Source organism: Lissotriton helveticus, chromosome 6 (genome assembly GCF_964261635.1).
Source record: "Lissotriton helveticus chromosome 6, aLisHel1.1, whole genome shotgun sequence".
NCBI classification, from domain to species: Eukaryota; Metazoa; Chordata; class Amphibia; order Caudata; family Salamandridae; genus Lissotriton; species Lissotriton helveticus.
In genome coordinates this window covers 1,882,912,588-1,882,929,008 of record NC_136067.1, presented here as the reverse complement: position 1 = coordinate 1,882,929,008, position 16,421 = coordinate 1,882,912,588, and positions in this window count along the sequence as shown.

The following is a 16,421-nucleotide window of genomic DNA, read 5'->3' as shown; positions in this document are numbered from 1 at the left end:
ACATTTATCTACTACATTTGTATGCATTATAGTCCCCATATTCAGTTTAGAATGGCGGGAAGAGCCATTTTAATGCCCCTTAGTACTAGAGGTGATTGTCAATGCTCCTTATTTGAGTGGGCTTGGAGTGTCAGAGTTTGTGTGTGTGTGGCTCTGTGTGTGTGTGGCTCTGTGTGTGTGTGTGGCTCTCTGTGTGTGTGTGTGGCTCTGTGTGTGTTTAGGGCTCTGTGTGTGGGGGGGCTCTGTATGTGTGTGTGGGCACTGTGTGTGTGTGGGGGGCTCTGTGTGTGTGTGTGGCTGTATGTGGGGCTGTGTGTGTGTGTGGGGCTGTGTGTGTGGGGCTCTGTGTGTGTGTGTGTGGGGGGAGGGCTGTGGGTGTGGGTCTGTGTGTGTGTGGGGCTCTGTGTCTGTGTGGGTTTGTGTGTGGCATTTGCAAGAGATTAAGCTATTGGCATTGTAAATGACAATGCCATCTATTTATCTGTTTTCACAACCAACACATAAATAAAAATGGTGTCATTTACAATGCCAATAGCTCTAACATTTGCAAAGGCGAGACCGTTGCATTGTAACTGCTTGTTAAACTATGGATCCAAGCCAGGTCTTGCCTCGCCGCTGTCGGGCTGAAACTCACTGAGGGATCCTTTGTTGAATGTGGATCCAGTCCAGGTCTTGTATTGTCACTGTTGGGTTAAAACTTGCCGTCTCTCCTAGTTCCTTGTTCTAAGGCGCTCCGCATAACTCAGGAGGCCTGCGTAGCCGGGCCCGATGAGAAGGAAGCATACCAAGCCATGATGGCGGCAACATGGTCACAGGAGGATGGACCAGCATATCGGGATGAAGTGTAGCAAGTAGCGGGGCCAAGCACATTGATGGTTTGTCGGAAGACCACACGGTGCAAGCATGCATTGATGGAAGGCCCTCTGTGAACTGATAAGGTCACAGCCATAGCATGGGTAAGCCGAGCAATGATGAAAGTGATAATTATGATGGAAGGTTGATTATAGTCACCCAGTTCCAAAATAAATATTAGTAGGTCGGATAGTGTGATTGTCTATCGGCTTAAGCATGCGTCCTCAAGGAAGAACAAGGGTGCTACTGTATGACTCACCTTCGAGGTGTAGATATATGCATATGTAGGAGATGCAATGTAGCATCCAATAACGATCCTGTCATCAGGAATAGATTTTAGTTAGGGTCTCATAGTTGTGCTCCTCTACAGAAGGTAACATGTCAAGGGTTTAAACACTACTGTTGCAGGAGCTCTAAACCACGTTGGGGGATAAATCACTTTTGACATTAGGGTTACATCTGTGGAAGGGACTGATGGCCGGTCGTGTCCCTCTCAGCCTGTTATCAAGGGAGTTCCAGGTAATGACTATCACTTAGCCAAGCTTAAATAATTTGGTTAAAAGTGTGTGTAAACAGTGTGTAAAGCCACAATGCCTGCCTTACATGCTCATGTATCTCGGTTAAAGTTTCTGGGCACCTGCTCATTTACTTGTCTGTAATTGGATGGGTACTACATTAAAGGCCACACTTGACTGCCCTCCCGTATTGTGTTTTCTATTCCTAACCTTTTCATGTGTAGACTGTCACCTACCACACTTCTCCCTCCGCTCTCGCCTGCCACACTTAGCCATCTCTGTGCGCTGTTGTCTGACACCTACAGGAATCTTTCAGCACATGAGTGTGTTCTTCATATGCTAATGGATGAACACAACTATATGTGCTCTTGCACAGCATGCTTTTTTCTTGATTAACCTGTCTCTCAATGTTAATGCCACACGCCAGACCTGTTCGAAAACCGTCTACATTTAGCAGCACAAAATCACATCTGCTGGGCACTAAATCACCTGGGGATGTGCTGATTTGCCCTTTCTGTTCAAAACAACAAACAAGGGCTTTGACTCACCGACAGTAAAGCAGAGTCCAATACTAAAATAAACAAAGAGGGTGCCAGTACTGTATCTATTTCAAAAAGTGCCAACCCAATTGTATTCAAAACTAACAAAGACTCAATTGTTAGTCGAATGTTGAAGTATATCCAATATATTTATTTCTTTTTAGTAGAAAATATTTTTAAGTAACACAACCACAAATAACAAAAACTTTTTCTTATATATATGTGAGAGATGAAAAGCAAGAGGAATGAGTTTAGGGGTAAGACGTACCATCCGGCGATGGACAAATAATTCAACAAATCATTCAAAAAACATCCGTTCTACATTCAGACGCACACTCCTTACACAACACGAAAAAACTGTGCATGTAACACAAAAGACACACAAGGGGGGGTTTGGAAAAGGTCAAAGGCTAAGTCAACAAAAAATCACAAACGACTGAAGACTGTTATTGAAAATACTTAATATCAAACAGTTCTAAAACGATGCAAATATATACATTTCTTTTGACCATAAACCTAACAAAGAAGGTACACAAGGTCGACGCGTTTCGAATCGGACCCAAAGTTGTAGCAAAAGCAAAAACGTGTCTCCAAGCTGAAGTAGGTTGTGCGCAAAGTTGCGAAGGGCCAACGAGGTGAAGTAATCACTGTTGGGGCTGAAATACACAATGATAAGGCGGGCCAGGTCAAGGAACCTGAAACTGTAATGTATTCGAACTGGTGGGTGGTTTAAAGGCCGGCGTCAATTACCTGTGAAAAAGCCAGGCGGAGGTTGTGTATTTCAGCCCCAACAGTGATTACTTCACCTCGTTGGCCCTTCGCAACTTTGCGCACAACCTACTTCAGCTTGGAGACACGTTTTCAGTAAAGACTGCGTGCAGGTATTGTTCGCTCAAACTACCCTTGACTCTTTTGTTAGACGACTTTAGGTCCAGTCCAGTGACTAACTCTGAGTTAATCTTTGTCCACAGACATCTGTCCTCCTTTGCTTTTTCTACAACTTTGAATACACACAGGTAGGAGGCTTTGTTTGGTGCTGTACGGTCGCTGTTTCTCTTTCTTTTAATAGTTCCACATACTCAAGGATATGTGTTTTTCCTTTTCAGACTTTCTGGTCCTGATGAGAATCGGACAAAGGGTTCGATTCGAAACGCGTCGACCTTGTGTACCTTCTTTGTTAGGTTTATGGTCAAAAGAAATGTATATATTTGCATCGTTTTAGAACTGTTTGATATTAAGTATTTTCAATAACAGTCTTCAGTCGTTTGTGATTTTTTGTTGACTTAGCCTTTGACCTTTTCCAAACCCCCCCCCCTTGTGTGTCTTTTGTGTTACATGCACAGTTTTTTCGTGTAGTGTAAGGGGTGTGCGTCTGAATGTAGAACGGATGTTTTTTGAATGATTTGTTGTATTATTTGTCCATCGCACGGATGGTACGTCTTACCCCTAAACTCATTCCTCTTGCTTTTCGTCTCTCACATATATATAAGAAAAAGTTTTTGTTATTTGTGGTTGTGTTACTTAAAAATATTTTCTACTAAAAAGAAATAAATATATTGGATATACTTCAACATTCGACTAACAATTGAGTCTTTGTTAGTTTTGAATACAATTGGGTTGGCACTTTTTGAAATAGATACAGTACTGGCACCCTCTTTGATTTGCCCTTTCTGAGCACATGCGTAAACACAAACACAGTGTTTGATGAAATAGTGGCGTAAAGACCACATTCTGCTAGAAGGGTCTGGACAAATGTGTCTGTCACATCCTAATGCATCACACCTGTGGCTTCATTCATAACTCTCAAAAAATTTAAAACTATCTGCAATTATCTCCAGCTTGTAGCTAATTTTCCTGATAGGTTAAACATTGAAAGAGGTGTACAGACGAAGAAGGCATGAGCATTGCTGCGATTTAAGGAGCAGAAGCCCTGATGACAGAGAAACTTGAGCCCTTGAGGCTATGCCTTTCATAGCCAAGCAAAACTGAAGTAGGAAACTCTGATTATTAGAAACTCTTCATTGCATGGTACTCCAGCATATTATATGGAGATGGACATTAACTGTATTCTCCCGCGACATGGTGCATCATGAATGCAGCACAAATGTATTTACAAGTAAGCTCTGATGACTGGAAAATAGACTAAATATAGTACCCTGGTGCAGTTGAAAAATCACTTATCATATTTACTGAAATAACCCATGCCTTTTAAAGTGAAGATTTGTGGTCATAATTCAAGAAATGTAAGATCATTATTTAAGAACTCATATTTGCAAGCCTAGTAGTAATACAAATTAAAAAATGCCAATTTGGTCTCTCACCGGGTGTGGATGGCGGAAATCGTAGACATTAAGATGGACATTAAGATCCCAATCACACTTCTGTAGATAAGGCCTCTGGAAATTGGCTGTACAAATAGCAAATACATGAAAACTCTAATTTGCAAGACATAAAACGGAGACTAAATAGGGTGGTTTATATGTTAACCCTCATTCTGATGGGTGAAAAGGGTAGTTTTGAGCCCACACTGTACCCAGAAAATATTGTAATCCCCATAAGAAGTAATTTCAGGGCCCGCTTCCCAATTTGTGAGGCTGTTACAATAAGGGTAATATTTGACTACAAACAAGGTCACCATAATCTGGTGATTCAAGCTTCTTGCATTAACCCGCGGGGGGAGGGGGTTTCATCGTGGGGGTCCATCTTCGCAAACTGGCAACCAGGCCTTTTCGTGATTATTCAGACTGGATGTGTCAGACCTGCAGCCTCATCCAAGTCAGGGCGGGGAGCGGGGATTGTTGTGGAGTATATACTCATAATGGGGAGCTCCCTCTGCTTGAGGGCCAGAAAGTTAAGAAAGCACCGCTAGGGAAAGGGATAGGGGTGAACCTCCGCTCAGCTCCGGGCCCCCTTTTCTGCCCAATGGCAGGGCACAGGAATTCTGGCGTCGGCACAATGATGTATGTGCCAAGCTGTAGGTCAGGGACATCTGAAGGATATTGGGGGCTCTGGGCCAAATGCATTTTAAGGGCCTTTGTTTTTGTAACAGTTTTGAAATTATGATACAATTTCAGCTCTTTTGTGCCTTCCTTGGCCAGGTTACTGACAGTGCACAGGCACACTTAGGCAAATTCTAAATGTGTTTACATCTAATATTCATGGATAGTGATGGTTGATTTTAAAATTATAATTCAGCAGCAGCTCACTAATATTATTGCTAATAATCTTTGAGATCCCCTGCCATTTCTCATATGGGAGGCCCAGTAAAATAATACCAGTCTCCCAAGGAGTCCCTCATGGGTCAAGCCTGTCTCCTAAACTATTCAACCTATATATGGAACCCCTTGCAATGATCTTGAACCAAGCTAGATTAGCCTACCATCTATATGCAGATGACACCCTTCTCTGCATGAAAATCTTGTCAGTCAAAGACATCCAACACCTAAATAACACTTTCCTCACAGATCAAGCCTGGCTGACCAGAAATCACCTCAAACACAACCGGAGCAAAATGAACTCCTTCTCATTCATCCCAAAGAAAAATCCATTCCCGTAGACAGCCCGCTTGACAATCTCACAACGTTAACCTGCAATCCGTCTATCTCCAACTTTGTTAAATCCCTGGCAATTATACTTGACTGCCACCTAAGCATGAAAGACCACATCAATCCCTCTGTAAAAAGTGCATTCTACACGCTGTACAGCCTCAGAAAAGTCAAACCCTTCATACCCATTGAAGGCATAAAGATGGTGGTGCAATCCTTAGTCTTACCCAAGATGGACTAAGGCAACGCAATGGTCACAGGCACCACAAAATCTTACAGAGCCTCATTGAAAGCCACACTCCAGACTGCGGCTAGACTTATATTGGGGGAAAGGCTCTTCGACCACATAACTCCCACCCTCACACAACTCAACTGGCTGCCATTTGCAGAAAGGGCCATACTACAAGCTGCCTGCATAGCTTACAAAGTGCTCTACCCTGAAAAACGAATCTACCTCACAAATAAACTATCAAAAGGCAGCCAAAAGAGACCACTACTGCTCTTGAGTCCTCCAAAACTTAAGACAGAGAAATCTCGCTCCTGCTCCTTCTCCTTCTCCAGGAATGCTCCTGATGAAGCAAAGCTTCGCATTTTGCGACTTGCCGTATTCATGAACCTCGCTTATGTGTAACAAAGTAATAATTTGTACGTCTTACTAACCTTTATTTCATGTTTGAAACGAGGTCGATGAAGCTTGCCTATGTGTATTTCTAATACGATTAATTTGGGTCCTTAAAATGGCCGCTGCTTTGAAATAGCGTCTGCGCATGCGTCAGTCACACTCATGTGTCCTGACGTGTTTGCAGGTTTGGAGGGAAATAGTTGCGCATGCGTAATACATAGCTTTGGCAGTAACGTGGTACTGCTCGTGCCATTGCTCTTGTGCCCGTGTATATGTAGCTAACATTTAGACTGCATAAGTATATTTTTTGTGATAAGTTGAAAGTACAACACCAATGATGTGTTTTCATAACGTTATTTCTATGTATTAATTTGTTCTCGCTTACTTTTCATGTACCGCGGGAAATGGGGGTCTGACTGAGCCGAAAGCCATCTTGGAGGTCCTTACTGCGCAGGACCGTCCGCCTGGGGAGAAGTCAACCTTGGCTGGTGGAACTCAGCCAGCTGGCAGGGATGGGCAAGATGCTCCTGAGAAACTGACCTGCGAACTCAGCAGGACGGAGTCATGTGTCCCCATTCTGAAACAATGTAAACTTGTCATTGTATTTCCCTGGACTTTCTCATGAGAACCCCAATCTCGCTAGGCGGTACCCAGAGATGCAAAGCAGGCATCCAAATAGTGTGTTCTGATTGGTGTGTTACCCAAATCCTACCTTAGGACCAATCCAAATTGAGGGATTCTGACACTTTGCAACATTGGGGGGTGGTATCCCGTCCTCAAACTGTATATCTACCCTGGGTTCACCTAGGGAAATTGTCCGACTTGTCTGGTTTAGCTGACCTGTCACTGACCCATCGCACTCAATAGGTGACTGAAGATACAGAGCACTGCGGAGCACTCTGTCCGAAATTGACCATAGACTAAGGTTTTACTGAACCTTAAAGTGCTGGCGAAGCACTTTGCTGGGAGTTCGCTGACCCAATCGGGGTCTTGATCGATAGCTGCAGAGAGGGTGGAGCGCAGGCGTTGCTTCCAAACTGCGGGTGCGGTCCTGTCCTGAGCGGTCCTGTCCTGAGGGGTTCCTGTCCTGAGGTCCTGTCCTGATTCCTAATCTGAGGGTTTCCTGTCCTGTCCTGGGTGTCCATTCTGCACCTGCTGTCCATTGAGGGGTATCTTTCCTTGAGGGTTTCCTGTCCTTAACTGACCCGTGGCCAGGGTTTGGTTTCCACACCAGTCTAGGTAAATATTGCTCTAAAATCATTAAACTTGCACCTTTCTATTTTTCTGTCTTTGCTTTAATAAAGACACACCTTTGCATATGTTGATTTTTCCATTCTTTTGCCGCAATTATTGGAACGTAAAGTCATTGCATATTTTCATAACGTGTTCCCATGTTACCCTACCTGTTAGAAATCATATTTTGCATTGCAGTCTATCATTTTCTGATATGGTCTAGAACGGCCTTACTTAAACTGTCCAAAGAACTTTTGCCCTAAATGCATAGCGTTTTTCTGTTGCACCTCACATTAGCATTTCCATGATTACCCTGACTTTATTTCTCTATAGTTATGTACTTTTCATTATCTTGATTATCGATTGTCTTATTCTTGTAAATCTAATGCTTACTGAGAACGAACTTTAGATAAAGACTTTAAAACTTCCAGTTGTCCGTGGTCATTTTACAAAAGTATTGAATGTCATTTTGAGTGGTATTTTGCTGCCTTTCCTTTTACAGCTAGCTCCCTGATCCATTGTGGTCATAGGTACCCGTGTCGGTGGATGGTAAGTCGGGTACGCTGAGTAATTACAGTAGGGAATTCACACAAATTGGTAGCAGCCCGTGAAGTCACCCGGTCAATGTATATGGTGAATTGAAATATATGGGCCCGAAGCCGGAAGCGGCGAAATTATTGGTTGGGTGACCTCGCGCGCTCTATCAGTTTTTCTGGTAGCAGAGGTATGGTTAGGGACTAGTTAAAGGTTAGGCAGGATTAGTTAGACTAGTTAAGTCGGTAGCTGCTAGTATATTAATGCTGCTATAAGAGCGGCCGTTCCGAGGGACCTGATCATTCTCTTGAGAATACGCTGCTTTGAAATTTATGAATTGTTTTATCATTGTTATTCTTGTTCTTATATTGTTATATGTATTAATCCATGCATTTGTAAACCGTCTCGTTCAATGTTGTCCGAACTCCCCGGGGAATTGAATGGCAAAGTGGTGAATAGAATCCATTTGCCTTGAGGTCGCAGGCTCAAGGAAAGTTAGCTGCAGGTTAGGTACAACCGGGAAGCACTAACTAGGGTTTTTCTGAATACGTGTGTGAATAAATGTTAGTAACGAGGTTCATTGGCAAAATTCCCATAGTGGCGTAACCTAGTAAGGTTCACATCGGAAGAGTAGCAGGTTCATCGGAGCTTGGGTGAAAGCAGAGGGGTCCGCTGGGAAACCTTAGACTCGGATATATCCCGGAGAAGTGGATGAGTTTAGGGGAATAACAGGTTCACCAATGCTAGAGTGAAGGGTAGGCGGAAGAGATTTACCCGCAGCGTGTGAAAAGTAAATGGAAGTAGTTTACTTGCAGTAAAATAACTCTTTTTCTGTCTAGACACTTGAGCACTGTGGCGAATGTGTATTCGTTGTAAAATAACCAAGCACTAGCACTTTAGAGAGAAAGAAAGTTTCCGTTACCTTGTGAAGGGAGGGAGTCAGCCGCGAAGCGTCTCTGACGTCACTCCGTGCCGCGCTGGGATTGGTAGAAACAGCGGGCGGGTAGCGGGGCTGGAATTGTGAAGGAGGGGTGAACGCCGAAGCGTGAGAACTGTCTCGCGAAAAGGCCGCGCACCCATTGGTCGAAAATATTTGAACGCGTGCACCCCATTGGTCGCACGAAATTACAAGGCGCATTCTGATTGGAGGTAACTTTGTAAACAGAGTTAAGCGTAGAAATCGTATGTGGCACTCGTATTGTCCAGAGACTAGACCCGATCCAAGAAGCCAAGGGTTTGAAAGGGATCAGTGGAAAGCCAATAGATACGATATTATGTACGGAACTAAGAGAAAAATGTCCCTTGTAAATAGGGTAAAGAATTACTTCAAAACGGACAAACCGATTAAATCCAGAGAGGGCGTTATTGTTCCACCACCCAATACTCCCGCCTCTTTCATGATGTTTGATCGAGGGTACAATACCTGTGTGTGGTTGGAGAATTGGGTAAAGTAAACAAAAGATGACGGAATATTGGCTTTTCCGTTAGACGGTACTTTCAATGGTAGGATTTTATTTAATTTGAGATCCCGAATGAATGAATTGCATCCCAGACGGAGACTAACGCAGTATGAGGCATTAGAGGAATGGGAGATTGAGGCTTTTGAAAGAGAGAAACCCCGGATGGACAAAGGTCTGACCAAGTGGTACCCAAGGCTGAAACAAGAGACCAGGGATAAAAAGATGAAACAGTGGAGACAGAGCATGATTGTTGAGGGTCTGTTTCCCATGATGCCAGCGTGTACCCCTTCTGCGGGAGAGAAAAAGACAGAAAAGAGTAAGCATTGGGGAGCTCTTGGGGAGTCAGACGATGAATTATTAGATGACATTTTTACGCGAAGCCCGCCCCCTTATAATGAGGGAGCCCGACCTTCCAGTGCAGGAGAGAATCCCCAGCGTCCATCTATTAAGGAAGAGGACAGATCCCTAAGTAGGGGGGGAGGTGGTCAGGTACTGCCCTATTTTGAGAATCCCGGACCCGCGGAGGTACGAGATATATATCCTAGAGTGCCCGTAAGCCCGGAGGAAAAATATTCCCGTGAAAGAGCCTTTTTACCCAGACCTCTTTATGAAAACGAAGAAAAACCATTAAGTTCAGGAATGCCCTTTTTACAGCCTCTGTATGGGGAAGAGCGCAGGTCATTTGGCACAGGAACTTTGTTCCCTAAACCAAATTATGGTGGAGGACCAAGTGAAACGCATCCTACTGCCCCGAGTTTTACCCCTCACCTGACCCCACAGATGATACCTGACCGAACATTAGGAAGAGTACTAGATGAAAGGGAGCAAGAGGCTCTAGCTGGACAGAGAACAGAAATAATTCAGAAAATCTCCCAGTTAAATAACAGTCCTGAGGCTTTGACTATTCCGGTAACAATCGGACCAGTGGTTCCGTTATATGGGAATAATCAGGGAAGTCCAAACCCTCCAGTTATTAACCCAATCATGGCCCCACCAAGGCAGGAGCCCCTACTGATAGACGATCAGTCCAGTGAGTGCGAGTCCGAAGTTGTGTTCTTGGACCTGCCAAACAAACAGACCGGGAAGGGAGTGCAGAAGAGGCATAATCCTTTTAATGCGAAAGAAACTAAATTAGAATCAACGTCAGGTACTAGGAGTGTCTCTCTGGTAACTCCGGAAGAAATTGAAAATTGGAGTCGTGAATTAGAAAAACAGACTCCGCAAACGAAACCTTTAGACCTCTACAAACTGAGGGTAGAAATAGAGGAATTAATGGCAGGAAATGTGGGATTAGACAGATTAAATACCTACTCTGAAGAAGAGTTGCTGTTTATGTGTAAAAGTCTTACCAGAAGTACCAGAGTGCTCCACGAAAAGCTGACAGACACTGCAGCTAGTATGGGGGTAGATATTTCAAGATCCAAGCCCTTGCAAAAACCTTACAGAGCTGAATTCTCAGACAAAGATATAGAAAACTTGAATGTGTCAGGGAAGAAGTTGCAGATTAAAGAGTTGCTAGCAATTTTGCAAAAATGGGGAGACGTGGAAAAATGGAAAAGCAGGTGGGCACGAAAGAAAGATGAGGCCCGATCCAGACAAGCGACCCCTGAGTTTGCTTTGAGAGAAGTAGACAAGCCCGAACAGTTATGCCCCATGCGTGAAGTACCAGGTGGGAGGTATGTGCACGTTCCATGGTCCAGACAGGATATTGTGTCCTTTACTAACGATTTCCCGAAATTGCGCGAAAAGCCAGTTGACTGGTACCGGCAGGTGGAAAGGTTCGTAAAGGTGCAAAAATGCCTGTGGAAAGACTTGGATGGATTTTTCGATATCGTGGTCCCGGTAGATCTATGGACCGAGTGTAAAATAGCCATAGCCTGGCCTAGTGAGGAGTACCCGAGGGACTCTAACACAGGGGAACCATCGATTGAAGTGATGAAAAAATATGAACAAGTGATTCAGCATTTGAAAAATAAGGTGCCCGCAAAGGAAACTGATTGGACCAGGATAGTTAGAACAACGCAGGAAAGAGACGAGACAGTGCACTCCTATTATGAAAGGCTGTTGCAGGTGTTTAAAACATACAGTGGTATAGATAACATCGAGATGAAGGATATGACGCATTTTATTTACAGGTTTGTAAATGGTTTAAGGCCTGAAATTTGTCAGTGGATAAAAGATAACAAAATTTGTTGCCAGTCCAAAAAGATAGACGAGGTCCTGCGGTACGCAAAGTACTGCGAGGACGAGATGGCAGAAAAGAAAAAGGCTCTCAAGGAGAAGGTTATGTGGGCTCAAGTGAAGCTCGCAGAACAGCAGGAAAAACAGTTGAGTAATATGGTCAAAAACACTCAGAACCAAGGTCCTGGGGGTGGGGGAGGGGGTAAGCCCCGGCCCAAAATGAGCAGGGAAGAGGCTATGAAGAAATTTCCCTGTCACCAGTGCGGAGAAATTGGACACTGGCGAAACAAGTGTCCTTATTTGCCTGACGATAACCCCAAAACACCTGATTTAACTCCACAGACGCAGAAAGAAAGACCAAGAAAGACTCAACCACAGGTAAAAACGATTCAGGTGCCCCGAGCTCCAAAGCAAGCACATAAGGGAAAAGTCACAGAGGGTGATGAGATAGAAGTCTGGGAAAGCAATGAGAACAGAAATGCAGCAACTTCGCAGTATTTGTTAAACGATACCTTCCTTTGTGATGACCAGTACTGACGGGGCCTGAGAGGGGAGGACAAGGAGTGCATACTTGGCGCCTCCTTGCCGGTAGACCAGTCCGGACCATACATTGAAGGAAAGGTTGACGGAAATGATGTCACTTTTCTGTTGGACACGGGCGCTACCCGTTCTACTGTGAGAACAGTGGACGTTCCAAACCTACCCCTCTCAGGAGAAGCCATCCAAGTAGTGGGTGTATCTAATCAATTGATTAGTACTCCTGTTACCAAGCCCACGGAGATCTCAATTGGAAACTTTAAGGAAATGCATAGATTTGTCGTTTGTGACACCAGTCCAGTGAACTTACTGGGACGTGATTTGCTGTGCAAAATGAACTGTACCATCTTTTGCACACCAAAGGGTGTTGAAATTCAGACCCCAGATGAAGACGGCATTTATAAATTAATGTTAATCAGACCTGACTCAGAAATTAAACGAATGACCATGCAGGATTTGCCCAAAGAACTCCAAGAAGCAGTGAAGCCAGAGGTATGGGATTTTACTGGGAAAGATGTAGGGTTAATGAAAAACGTGGACCCCATACAGATAGCAATCAAGGACAATGCAGTATACCCCAATACTAAACCCTACAGAATGAATGCAGAAGTAAGAGCAGGTGTCACCCTGGAAATACAGAAATTACTAGAAGGAAACATCATACAGGAAGTAATGAGTAGCCCATGTAACTCCCCGATTATGGGCATCAAGAAGCCTAGTGGCAAGTACAGTGTAGTGCAGGACCTACGAAAAGTCAACAAGATAGTGGTCCCCTGCTGCCCTATTGTCCCGAACCCAGCAGTGATTCTGTATCAGATTCCCTGGGATGCTGAGTGGTTCACTGTGATAGACCTATGTCATGCATTCTTTTCCATTCCCTTGCATCCAGACAGCAAATTTATTTTCTCATTTGCCTTCAATGGTCACGTGTATGTCTGGAACAGGGTCCCTCAAGGGTACACAGAGAGCCCCTCTATCTTTAATCAGATCTTGAAAAAATGTTTGGAAACTTTGGTCTTACCTGGGAACTCTGTCCTAGTGCAATACATCGACGATCTATTGGTGGCGTCTAAACGTCATAGGGATTGTGTGATTGACACCATTGCCCTACTGAATCACCTGAGTGAGAAGGGACATAAAGTGGCCCCTGACAAATTACAGTTCTGTGCAAAATCAGTGAAATATCTGGGGCACCAGATAGAGAAAGGTGTCAGGAAAGTAACATCAGAAAGGGTGAGAATAATTCAAAAGATGCAGTTACCCCGTACTCAGAAAGAGATCAGAATGTTCCTGGGAGTAATAGGATACTGCAGGCAATGGATTCTGCGATTTGCAGTCCTAGCTAGGCCCTTGATAAAAATGACCAAGAGAGGAACACCAGATATTGTAGAATGGGATGATGAAAGCTTAACAGCCTTCACAAAACTACGGGATTGTCTGTGTACAGCCCCTGCGTTGGGAATGCCAGACTATTCCAAGGAATTTGCCCTATTCTGTGACACTCGCGATAATTGCGCATTGTCAGTCCTAACACAAGAACATGGCACAACCAGAAGGCCTGTGGCATATTTCTCTGCCACCCTGGATCCAGTGGCTGCTGGATTACCGGGATGTATGAAAGCAGTAGCTGCTACCTGCGCAAGTTTAGAGCAGAGTGAGTCCATTGTCATGGGACATCCTGTAACTGTGTATGTTCCACATGGAGTGGTAATTTTACTGACCAGGACGAAAACTCAGTATCTCACCCCTAGTCGGCTGACTAAATACGAGAGGATTCTTGTGGGTGCTGCAAATGTAAACATTGTTAGGTGCAGTATTCTGAACCCCGCCACTTTGCTCCCCGACCCAATGGATATGGAAGGTGGGGTGGATGATGAGCATGATTGCATTGATTTAACAGAATTCAACACCAAGCCACGCCCAGACATTAAAGAAACACCATTGCCTGTGCATGACAAGGAATTATTTGTGGATGGTTCATGTCTAAGACATGAACAAGGAGGCCTGAGTGCTGCCTATGCGGTAGTCTCCTTAACGAAAATTGAAGAAGCAGGTTATCTATTTGACGTAAAGTCTGCACAAGTAGCCGAATTGATCGCTATGATAAAAGCTTGCAAAATTGGGAAAAACCTACGCATAACAGTGTATACTGACAGTCAGTACTGTTATGGAGTTGTGCATGACTTTGGCCAGTTATGGCTACAGAGGGAGTTCCTGACTTCATCAGGTACCCCTATTCGAAATGGAAAAGTTGTTCAAGACCTTTTAGAGGCAATCCAGTTACCAAAGGAACTGGCAGTGGTAAAATGTGTTGCTCATAAGAAGGGCATGGACACTGTATCACTGGGAAATGATTTTGCTGATCGAGTGGCCCAATGGTGCGCCAGAGATCGGTATATCATAAATCCAAAGCGAGGGGGGCCCGGAACCAGCTGCCAACTTCAAATGTTTGAAGAAGTGCCTACATGGGATGAAGTGAAAGAGTGGCAGCAGGCGGCACCTTGGCAAGAGAGAGAGAAGTGGAAGGAAGATGGGTGTAGACCAAGACGTGTGGATGGTGTCATCTTGGGCCCAACTGGTATGCCTGTGTTACCTAGACACTTACTTGGCACAATGGCGAGATTGATACATGAAGGATCACACATTGGTAGGGACGCCATGATTCTAGTGTTCCAACAGACTTGGTACAGTAAAAAGTTCAGGAAAGTAGCAGAGTCCCTCTGCCAGAGGTGCCTGCCATGTCAAAGGATGAACGCAGGCAAAAGAACTGCGGTGGAACAGGGAAAAATTGGGAGGTCAGGGGGTCCCTTTGTAAGAATACAGGTTGATTTCATCACCATGCCACGTTGTGAAGGGAAGCGATATGTCCTTGTCATGGTCTGCCTATTCTCGAAGTGGGTGGAAGCTTTCCCTACTCCCCAAAATGACGCAATGACAGTAGCTAAGTGTTTACTGAAGGAACTGATACCTAGGTTCGGGGTTCCAGTCACTATTGAATCAGATAGAGGCCGACATTTTCAGAATGAGGTAATCGACGAACTCTGTAAAGCCTTTGGAATAACACAAAAGCTTCACTGTGCGTACCGTCCAGAGGCTTCTGGAATAGTGGAGCAAATAAATGGAACTATCAAAAACAGACTAGCAAAACTGTGTGATGCATCTGGTATGACCTGGGTGAAGGCTTTGCCCTTGGTCCTGATGGGACTCCGAAGTGTTCCTGACCGCAAGACAGGCCTAAGTCCCCACGAAATCCTGATGGGAAGAGTGATGAGACAAGCATGGGTACCTGGAAGCAAACTGTTGAGTATTACTGATGATTTGGTGCTTGAATACTGCAAGAGATTAGGTGACCAAGTGCGTTCTATCTGTCGCCAGATCGGAGAAGACGCCATCCTCAATCCAACGACTCCTCTCCACAAACTGGTCCCGGGGGACTGGGTCATGATAAAGAAGCATACTCGGAAGAGCTGCCTGGAGCCAAGGTGGGGAGAGAAGCGTCAGGTGATCCTGGTAACAACCACAGCAGTAAAGTGTGCAGGGGTTCCACATTGGATACACGCCAGCCACACCCAGAAGGTATTACCAGACGAAGAGCCTGAAGAAGAAGGGCGTCCAGCAGAGGACTCTGCAGGAGCCAGACCAGAAGTAGCTGACGACGTACAGCCCAGTACCAGTCGAGCTGCGGGATCAGCAGACGTTGGCCCAGGAATAGTTGATAACGAACTACCAAGAGCCCAGCCTGCTGAAGGGGTCCAAGAAGCTGAGCCAGAAGTAGCTGAAGACGAGCTGCCGAGCATATGGCCAGAGGAGTGGATACCATTGATTGATCTCACTGAAGACCCCATCCGAACAAGTGAGCGACTTTGGGAAGGTAGAGAGTGGACTAGAGAGGAAAAGCAAGGCACAGGCGAAGAACCTCAGGATCTTGAGATTCACATCAAAACTGAGGAAGGAGAAGGTCAGACAGGGACAGAGCAAGTGATTGATACTCCTCCACTGACTCCTGATGTCGGGAAGGGACAGACTAGACATAGCGTAATAGTTCGAGCAGAAGAAAATCCAGAGATCGAAGTGCTTGAACAGGATCAGATAGGATTAGAAGAACGTGTTCAGGGAACAGAAACAGAGACATTTGAAAAACAAACGCAAAACTGTCCTGAACAAGGCCAGATTAGTAACCAGGCAGAAGAAATAGATGCTAGCCCTGGAACTAGTCATAGAAGAGGGAGAAACTGAAGCAGAATTGCCACAAACTAAGGAGAACAAGAGGGCAAGAGAAGAAAACGAAGTCCAAGTGCCAACTAAAAGACTTAGGAATAGAAAGCACATTGAGCCTGGCTTTGTAAAGAAATTGAGGCTAAGGATAAAAACGGTGGAAGAAAAACGTGCTGAAGAACGGAGAA